General features: G+C 48.3%; 1 pseudogene; it reads left to right on the top strand.

The window, feature by feature from the left end:
- Window positions 1-822: 822 nt before the first annotated feature.
- On the top strand, window positions 823-6,397 carry LOC144274463 (zinc finger protein RFP-like; annotated as a pseudogene).
- The last annotated feature ends 2,946 nt before the right edge of the window (window positions 6,398-9,343 follow it).

The raw sequence follows: 9,343 nt of genomic DNA, 5'->3' as shown, positions 1-9,343 counted from the left end.
GGTGATATTTAAAAGTTTTTCTCTGCAAGGAAGAGAGCTAGAAACATCCTTTGTTTAGAAAACAGAAGCCGAGCGCCTCACCTCATCACCTGCATCCAGGAGGTGGGGCTTCAACAAACACAACAAATATTGCAAGACTCATGATAAAATCATGAAAGTTGGTGACGCTGCAGCCCCTTTACGCTGAGCCAGAGCAGCCCTTATTGTAAATGAGAATCAGGTCTTGAAAACATGGATTTCAGCTTAACCAAGCTTTTAGCCTGTGAGTTTAATATCACTGGGGTGGAAGGATTAGCTTTTTACTGATATAGCTGTATACACACAAACCAATGGCAAAATATTTCAATTGATAATAAATGAAAATTACAGATATGGAAATTAAGGACAACGCTGCTTGAAAACTTATTCAGGTTTGACTTAAGGAGAGTTACTTTGCATATTTTGACAGGGGATGTTGACAGTCTGTGTTTTCATGGTTATAAAGCCCTCACTTTTTGAATCTCAGCATCTACTGTCATTAAAGAATTGTCGACTGACTCACTGTTGTCGTATCCCCCAATAATTTCCCACAACTGAACATTTAAATTAATAAAAATTGGGGGGGAAATGCTGAAACCCAGATTTTTGTGCAACTGTGAAAATGTAACTTAATAAATATTGAAAAAATACTGTAAAATATATATATATAATTCTTTCAAGCCTAAATATCGCTCCAGACACACAGCCCCTGCTCATGCAAGCTCTTTATGACAGGGGGATCCTGGGTATATTTCTGAGCTCAGGAAAGTGAAGCCAACCCTGTTACACTGCCCAGAGGGAACCATGGCCTCAGAGAACCCTGTGGAATGTCTCCAGGATGAAGTTGCTTGTCCCATTTGTCTGGAGTATTTTAAGGACCCAGTGATTATAGACTGGGCACAATTTCTGCCCAGCCTACATCAGCCAGTGCTGGGAGGGATCCAATACAGCCGCCTCTTGCCCTCAGTGCAGAGAAACTGTGCAACAGAGAAACCTCAGGCCCAACAAGCAGCTGGCAAACATGGTAGAAATCGCCAAGCGGCTGAGTTTCCAGGCAGCAAAGGGAGCAGGAGGTGGTGGGGTGTGTGGGGAACACCAGGAGGCTCTGAAACTGTTCTGTGAAGAGGATCAAACCCCCACCTGTGTGGTGTGCGACAGATCCCAGGCTCACCGCGCTCCTAAGGTGTTTCCCATGGAGGAGGCTGCCCAGGAGTCCTGTCAAGTTGCTGTGAAGTTTAATGGGCAATAACTTTAGATTTTAATGACAGGTTAATTTCACTGCAAGTTGCCGTCACAAGTGTATCTGTATCATGCAGCTCTGCAAAGCCTACACTGTATGGGAGCTGCTATTATAAATAAATAATAATAAAGAAAAATAAATGATCTGGCAGAGTGGCAAGAAAGGCAAAAAAATAAAGTCTTTAAAGATACCTGACATGGGAAACCTTTAACTGAGAAGTTGAATCCTTGTCAAACCCAACTTCCACTGGTGAAACAAGGGAACTTTTTACAGAACAGAAGCTGTTCAATGATCAGTGCAGCTTAAAACACAAGAGCTGCAGGCCTGTCTATATTTGCGTGTTGGGAGTTTGCCCTAACGCTTAGTCCCGCTCTGTCACACCAGTGCAGTCCCCAGGGCTTCAGAGCTGAAATTCAGCTGGGAGTTGGGCTCCTTGGAGAATCCCAGCTCATATTTGGAGCCCGGTTGGTTTCTGGGATTAGTATCACTTCTGTAATCTGAAAACCACCTTAATTGATTTACCACCATGTGACTCCAGTTTCCTGTTATGTGCTGTGCTACTAATTAGTGAATGAATAAATACCAGTCAAACTCAGATAATTGAGGTCTCTCTCTAATGTATAAAAAGACTGAATTGGAAACAAGTTGGAATATGACACTCTCCCTATTTCCGTTGTTTGGTTTCATTCCCTTGGTGGCCCTGATGTCATAAACCTATTAGGAAAAACAGTCACCTTGGGTTTGGGTGGAAAAACATCCCGCTACCCACCCTTCTGAACCCTCAGAATGAAACCTCCCCAATAATTTCTCTTTCTACAGGAAAAAATTCAGGCCCATTGCAAGCCTTTGAGGGAAGAGAGAGAAAAACTGCAGGGATTTCAAGTGACTGGAGAGGGGAAAAGCTGGGAGTATCTGGTAGGTGCCTGTTGTTTCTGACCTGCAGAGACTTGTGGTGAGAGGTCTGTTTTTAAGCAGATTCCTCTGTGGGCTTGGTGAATGTGGGCATCAGTACGTTTCTCCATGATCCTAGATTTTCTGTGTTAGGTTCATGTGCAGAATCTAAGCTCTTGTGTCAGTGAATGAGTTAATTTCTAGCCCTTGTGACTTTCCCTGTGTCTGCGTCATTTCTTGGGTTGGTGAATTCTTTGATTTCTTTTTTCCCTTGGAACTTCTGTCAGTGTAATGCTGAGTACAGCCTCCTGCTGCTCTGGATCTCCATTCTCAGAGGCCATTGATAACACAACGTCCTAAGCACGTCAGACATGGAAACATCCCTTTCCAGATACACTGGGGAGAAATGAAAGAGGTGTAAGAGAATCCTCTCCCAAGTAACCACAGGGTAGAATCAAGTGCCAGAAATCTTAGGTTTGCAAAGAAATTCTCCCTCCTGCACACTCAGCACTCCATAAAAGACCCCAGGCTGCTTCATTGTCCCTGACCAGCCCTTTCCCTGTTGCTTTACAGAAACAGATACAAGAGGAGAGGCAGAAAATTGTTTCTGAATTTCAGCAACTGAGGCAGTTCCTGGAGCAACAAGAGTGACTCCTGCTGGCCCAGCTGGAAAAGCTGGACAAGGAGATAGTGAAGATACGGAAAGAAAATGACACCATATTCTCGGAGGAGATTTCCCGTCTCAGTGAGCTGTTGAGTGAGCTGGAGGGGAAGTATCAGAAGCCAGCGAGTGAATTCCTGCAGGTGAGACTGAGTTAGAAACATTGGAGATCCCCACACAGGGAAGGGAAGGCTCCAGAATCATAAGCACGGGGGTCCAGCAGTCAGAGATCTCACTGTAACTTGGTGTGTACATTGCTGACATGTGAATGACAACTGGTCATTGCAGAATTAAAGACACAGAGATATGAGAGAAGGGAGAGCCCCATTAGCTCAGGGAATCCAATGGCCTCTGTTCCCTATATTTGCAAAATCCCTTCCCTGGGAACCACTGCCTCTGTCAAGTGGGACTGACATTCTCTCTCTCTCTCTCTCTCTCTCTCTCTCTCTTTCTTCTCTAGGATGTCAGATGCACCTTGAGCAGGTACATGGCTCTCTCTCACTCCCCCTCACACTTCACAATGCTGGGAAAGAGCTTGGTGATGGTGGTGGTGGTGATGATGTTAGCACCGCATCTCCCAAGGGCTCTCCAGCAAAATGTGTAGGGAAGGTCACATTTTGGATACAAATCTTTCTGATCTGTTTAATCCTGAGGTTCTCACCATATTACAGAAGACTCTGGAATTCTCCATTCAGTGGGAAAGACTGACCCAGTATTTTCTAGAGATGTCACATCGCTCGGGGAGTGGCTGCCTCAAGATTGTGGGGATGGAATATGGGCCTATCATTGCTGGGGTACTGGACACCATTCAGCCCAGGGCAGCAGCGATCAAGAGTCTTTCCCACGTGAGGGCTGTTTGAAGCCCTGTGTGGAATGAGCTGGGGAGTGGGGAGCTAGTGTCTCAGTCTAGTTCCTAGAGGACAGATTTCTACAACACTTCACCTGGGAACCTCCTGTCCCTCAGAGCATGGAGGCCAAGGAGTGAATTGGCCACGGAGACTCAATTGCCTCCTTTTGTCCCCAGAGCTGGTCTCTCCAGGACAGAGTTGAAGAATATTAATGAGACCTTTGGGGGAAGATTTCACGACCACAGCCTGTGCTCCACCTGCTCTGACTCCAGGCCCATTAGAGCAGCAGCTTTCACTAACAACAAATTATAACGTGTCACTAAATGAAATGTACAAACGTGAAGTTTTCTCTCCAGGTGGGAGAAGGGGAAGTTCCAGCAGCCAGTGGAGATTTCTCCTGAACTAGAAGCGAGACTCAACAATTTCTCCCAGGAAACTGTTGCCCTAATGGAGATTCTGAGGAAATGCAAAGGTGCTGAGAAGGGATCTAGGTGGGGAAAGTGGGATGAGCCCCTGAGACTGTGGGAGGGGATGGGCTCTGGCCACGTGGGTCATATCTATTGAATGACAGGAAAGCAATTGAGCGGGTGTAACAGGTGCCCAGGTGTCAGGACGTCTCACATTCATTCATGAGTTAACAAAGGTCACAACATTGAGGCCCAAATTTAGCAAAATGGCCTAATTTTGAGTCCCTGATTTTCTCTCCCAACTGGCAAAGCCCGTGGGGGTCACAGACACAGGGCTGCTACTCTGGCTGCATCTCAGGACTTGCCTTGCCTGTGCCAAGGTCTGCACGGGCCTCTGGAGCCACTGACTGGGGGAGTCGCAAACTGCCCGCTCTATTTCTCTGCCAATTAGGGTGAATTTGGCCCATTGAGCCAACACTCTCCCAGCTCCAATCTCAACACTTATTAAACAATTTTATTATTCTTTGGAGGACGAGGGCCCCATTGTGCTGAGCTCTGTAGAGATGCTGAGTGAATAAACCCAAGGGACCTACAACTACGAGCCCTGAGCCTGCAAACTCTTAACATCCCATTAATGTCAAAGGGACCAAATTTCAGAGTAACAGCCGTGTTAGTCTGTATTTGCAAAAAGAAAAGGAGTACTTGTGGCACCTTAGCGACTAACCAATTTATTTGAGCATAAGCTTTCGTTAGTACAGCTCACTTCATCGGATGCAACAAAGGGACCAAAGTCTGCTAAAGTCTTTGCAGGATCTGGGTCTCGGGTCTGAGAAAAGGCAATAGGCGAATGAGACAAACCAGCTGGAGTCTGGAGGTTGGGAGGGGCTGATGAGAGGAAAGGAAATCTCTCTGACAGATTGTATCTCCTAGGGTGGTTGTGAGACCTAATGGCTGTTGCTTTCATTGCTGTGAGATGCCTGAATGAGAGAGGTAAAAGAAGGTTTCAGATTTGTTTATATTTATATTAAAGATCTGAGTATGTCCCTGTCCCTCTCTGTTTCTCTGTCAAAATTCAAACCAAGTTAGGTCAGTTAAGAGTGGGGATATTGTTACAAACATGAAAGCAAGAAATCTCGCCTCTTTTCGCCTTTCCCCCTCCAGACACTCTGCCATTTGCACTGGGGACAAAAAGAGGGGAAACCCTAGGAGCACAAAGACAGGGTGAGGTTGCAGGTGGAAACGGTCTTTAAATTATAAGAAAATTCCCATGAAAACACATTGCACCTAAAGTTACCAACCAAACCAACACCAGTCATGACACACCCAGCACTACAGTGAAGCCATGAAATCCAGAGGAGATCCCGAGCTGAAGTCACACAAAAGATCCTGACACCAACCTTAGTGCTGAGTTCATGCCTATGCTGATGAACAGAAACACTCTCCCTGAGCAGCATCCAAACACCCTTAACTCTGACCATGGGGTTCTCATGGACATTCACAGAACCTTTAATACTAAATTGAGAGCTCTCTGCCCTGAGGGCTGACACATCCCCCTCCTTTACCCCAGTTTCTCTGCTGCTGGGAATGGAGAAGGCCCAGCAGGGGAAGCTGGGAGCTGAAGCTTCTTCAAGCAAATGAGAAACAGAGTGGGGAACTGCAGTGACATCTCTGCTCAGTCTCAGGTGCCCAGCACAGAGGCAGCTCCCTGGGATCCAGGCCCGTCCCAGCCAGAACAGGGCTGCTGGGGAGAGTGAAAAATGGTCCCAGCCTCCCCCAGGGCTGAGCTCTGCCACAAATGCTCTGATTCTCTCTCCCCCACAGCGAATGTGACTCTGGATCCAGACACGGCTCATCCCAACCTTGTGCTGTCTGAGGATTTGAAAAGTGGGAAGTGGGAAGAAATGCAGCAGCATCTGCCCGACAACCCTGAGAGATTTCACACTGAGCCCTCTATGCTGGGCTGTGAGGGATTCATCTCGGGGAGACATTGCTGGGAGGTGGAGGTGGGGGATGAGGGATCCTGGGTTGTGGGGGTGGCCAGAGAGTCTGTGAGAAGGAAGGGAGAGATATGCCCCAAAGAGGGGATCTGGGCTGTGGGGTATGCGCTGGATCAGTTCTGGGCTCTCACCTCCCCTGTGACCACTCTGCCCCTGAGTTGGGACCCCAGCAGGATCCGGGTTTGTCTGGACTGTGAACAGGGGCAGGTGACATTTATTGATGCTGGTGACGAGGCCCCGATCTTCACTTTCCTGCCGGGCTCCGTCCCTGGGGCGAGAATCTGACCCTGTCTCTGGGAGGTGGGGGTAATTCCCGGCTCAGACTGTGTCCCTGAGACACGGGGGAAGAGGGGCAGGGCCAACCCGAAGGGGGTGTGGGGCCTGGGACAACTCCCCCTCAGCCCCAGCCCTGCCCCCACTCCACCCCTTCCCCTAAGTCTCCGCCCCACTTCTTCCTGCCCCTGCTCTGTCCCCTCCCCACTCCCATTCCACCGCTTCCCCTGCGCCCCTGCCTGCCCCTCACCTCTTTCTGACTTCCACCCCCTCCCCTGGGGGCCCTGAGATCAGCCTCTCTGGCCTTAGACCATAGGCTCTATGACCTCCTCCTGTGGCCTTTCTGTCATGCTTTCTCTATGACCCTGGAAGTTGCATCAGGTCTCAGCTCTGTGCACTCTCTGGACTATCAAACCATAGAGAGCATTGAGTGAGGGAGGCAGAGAGGTCAATTTCACTGCCCCCGGGACTGTGCAGACTCTTTGCCACTGTCCTCTGTGATCCAAGGGGACTCTGAGGATCCTGGGTCAGCCACTGCCACTGAGGCATGAGGGGGAACAGCCCCATGGGAAAGCAAAAATGGGCTTCTCTAGCCCCAGTCCTCCTAGCGCCTATGACCTGAACCATTCCCATCTACCCAGCCTTCTAGCTCATCTCTGTGCCCCTGGAGGACCCCTGTCTACCCAAAGCCGGATACCTCATCTCTATGGCCCCTGGAAACTCCTCCCTCTCCCTCCCTGCCACCCCAGGGATGGGAGGGGGAAGAACTTTAATTTCCACCTGTGATGTTTGAATTTTGAAGGCAGATGTGGGATTTTTTTCCCTTAAATTGGTTGTGTGAACCTAACACCAGTGAGGAGAGCCGTGTAGGTCACTATGATGCTAGCCTGGACCTTACAGTAGTATGTTACTATCCAGCCTGCACATAGGGCCTTGTGCTTTGTGTCAGCATGTATGTCCAGGGCAAGCCCTAGGGAAAATGATGCCCTGGGTGAACTTGTATTTTGGCGCCGTTGGCCCCCGTGGGCTCCCCGCACCGAGCCCCCTTCATGCCAATCCCTGTAACCCCCCCCTCTCCTCCCGGCACCCACCTGCAGAACCTGATCTGGATGCATGGTGCAGCTGGCATTGCTGCTCACACCCCCTCTCAAACACTGCTTCTCCACGCACCCCTAGGGGCTGTGGAAGTGTCTGATGCCTCTCTGGTGTGGGGGTGTGGTTTTTCATTAGCGATAAGGGTTGTGAAGTGCATGGAAATATAAAGAACAAAAAGGAGAGGTGTATTTAACCACAAGGCTTCTAGCTCCTGCTTTGTTGCATCATTGCTACCGACTATTTCCTGGCAGAAGAGTTTCTCACGGGTTCAAATGTAGGGGCAGGCGATCCAGGTGACTGCCTGGGATGCCGGACTTGGGTGGCGCTGAGCTCGGGGTACTGTTTGTGACAAAAGTTTAACAAATGGCGGGGGGCACCAAAGACGCAGTTTTACTTTATGTTAACAAAGTTTTGCTTCTGAATTTATGTTCACGTTATCAGTAGAAAATATGGTCCAGGTCTACACAGGTAGTTGAGCACCTAAACCCCAGATTTAGGCCTCTAATTTCCAGTTTTAGGTTATCGTCATGCCTCATCTGGATGCCTGTCTCTCATGTAAGCTCCAGCATGATCCACACACCAGGGGAAGGTATGCACAACTCCCCTGCCTGTAACCCCTGTGAGGACAGATCTGGTATGCATGCTCTGAGCACCTCTCCTGGAAGAGGTGCCATTAAAATCAAGGAGGACCTGGTGGGGAAGATGCCCATATTATAGTTTTCAGCCCACTGATTAAAGCAGTCACCCAGGATGTCAGAGACCTGCATTCAATACCCCCTCTGCCTGGGGAGGAGAAAAGATTTGGACATGGGCCTCCCACATCTCTCAAGAGCATGCCCTACCCATGGGCTATTCTCAGGTGGGGCTCCCTCACTCTCTCCTGTTGAAGCTGTTCCATTGAGAATAAATACTTGAAGAGTCATCGAATTCGGGGGAGCGAGAATGAGAATTGTTCTGTTGCCTAAAACATGCACCTGGAAAATCCCTGCTCACATGCTTTCCCATCTTCAGAAGATGGGGGAATTGAACCTAGCACTCCTACATCACAGCGGAGTGCACTAATCACTGGGTTACAAGGTAAGCAGCACCAGCTCCCCTTCTGGTCACTTTGTAAGGTGTGGGCAGGCACCTGCGCTGTTCTGAGGCCCTTGGAATTGCAAGCTCTTGCTTCAAGAGCATAGGTGAGGAGGGGTTCTTTGGTCCTGCTGCTGTCGAGAGGCTGCAAAAACTTCTATATAAACTCTTGGGACCTGATCCTTTTATCTCAGATCTTCTTAAGCTTTATTATTATTTATTTTTATTATTTTATTTAGGTGCCACAAGGATTCCTTGTTGTTTTTACAGAATACAAAGTGTACCGTGATCACTTTATATTTTTTATTACAAATACCTGCACTGTAAAAAACAAAAGAAATAGTATTTTTCAATTCACCAACTGCAAGTACCGTATGCAATCTCTTTATCATGAAAGTTGAACTTACAAATGTAGAATTATGTACAAAAAATACCTGCATTCAAAAATAAAACAATGTAAAACTTTGGAGCCTACAACTCCACTCAGTCCTACTGCTTGTTGGGCCAATCACTCAGAAGAACAAGTTTGGTTACAATGTGCAGGAGATCATGCTGCCCGCTTCTTGTTTACAAGGTCACCTGAAAGTGAGAACAGGCGTTCGCATGGCAGTGTTGCAGCCGGCGTCGCAAGATATTTACGTGCCAGATGCTCTAAAGGGTCCTAGGTCCCTTCCCACTGGAACCACCATTCCAGAGGACATGCCTCCATGCTAATGACGGGTATCTAATCAATAACCGACACATGCTCATTTTCTTCAACTGAGTCAGATGCCACCAGCAGAAAGTTGATTTTCTATTTTGGTGGTTCGGGTTCTGTAGTTTCCCAATCAGTGTCTTCC

The sequence above is a fragment of the Eretmochelys imbricata genome, chromosome 14 (assembly GCF_965152235.1).
Source record: "Eretmochelys imbricata isolate rEreImb1 chromosome 14, rEreImb1.hap1, whole genome shotgun sequence".
Classification (NCBI taxonomy): Eukaryota; Metazoa; Chordata; order Testudines; family Cheloniidae; genus Eretmochelys; species Eretmochelys imbricata.
This window is presented reverse-complemented; position numbering and strand designations above follow the sequence as displayed.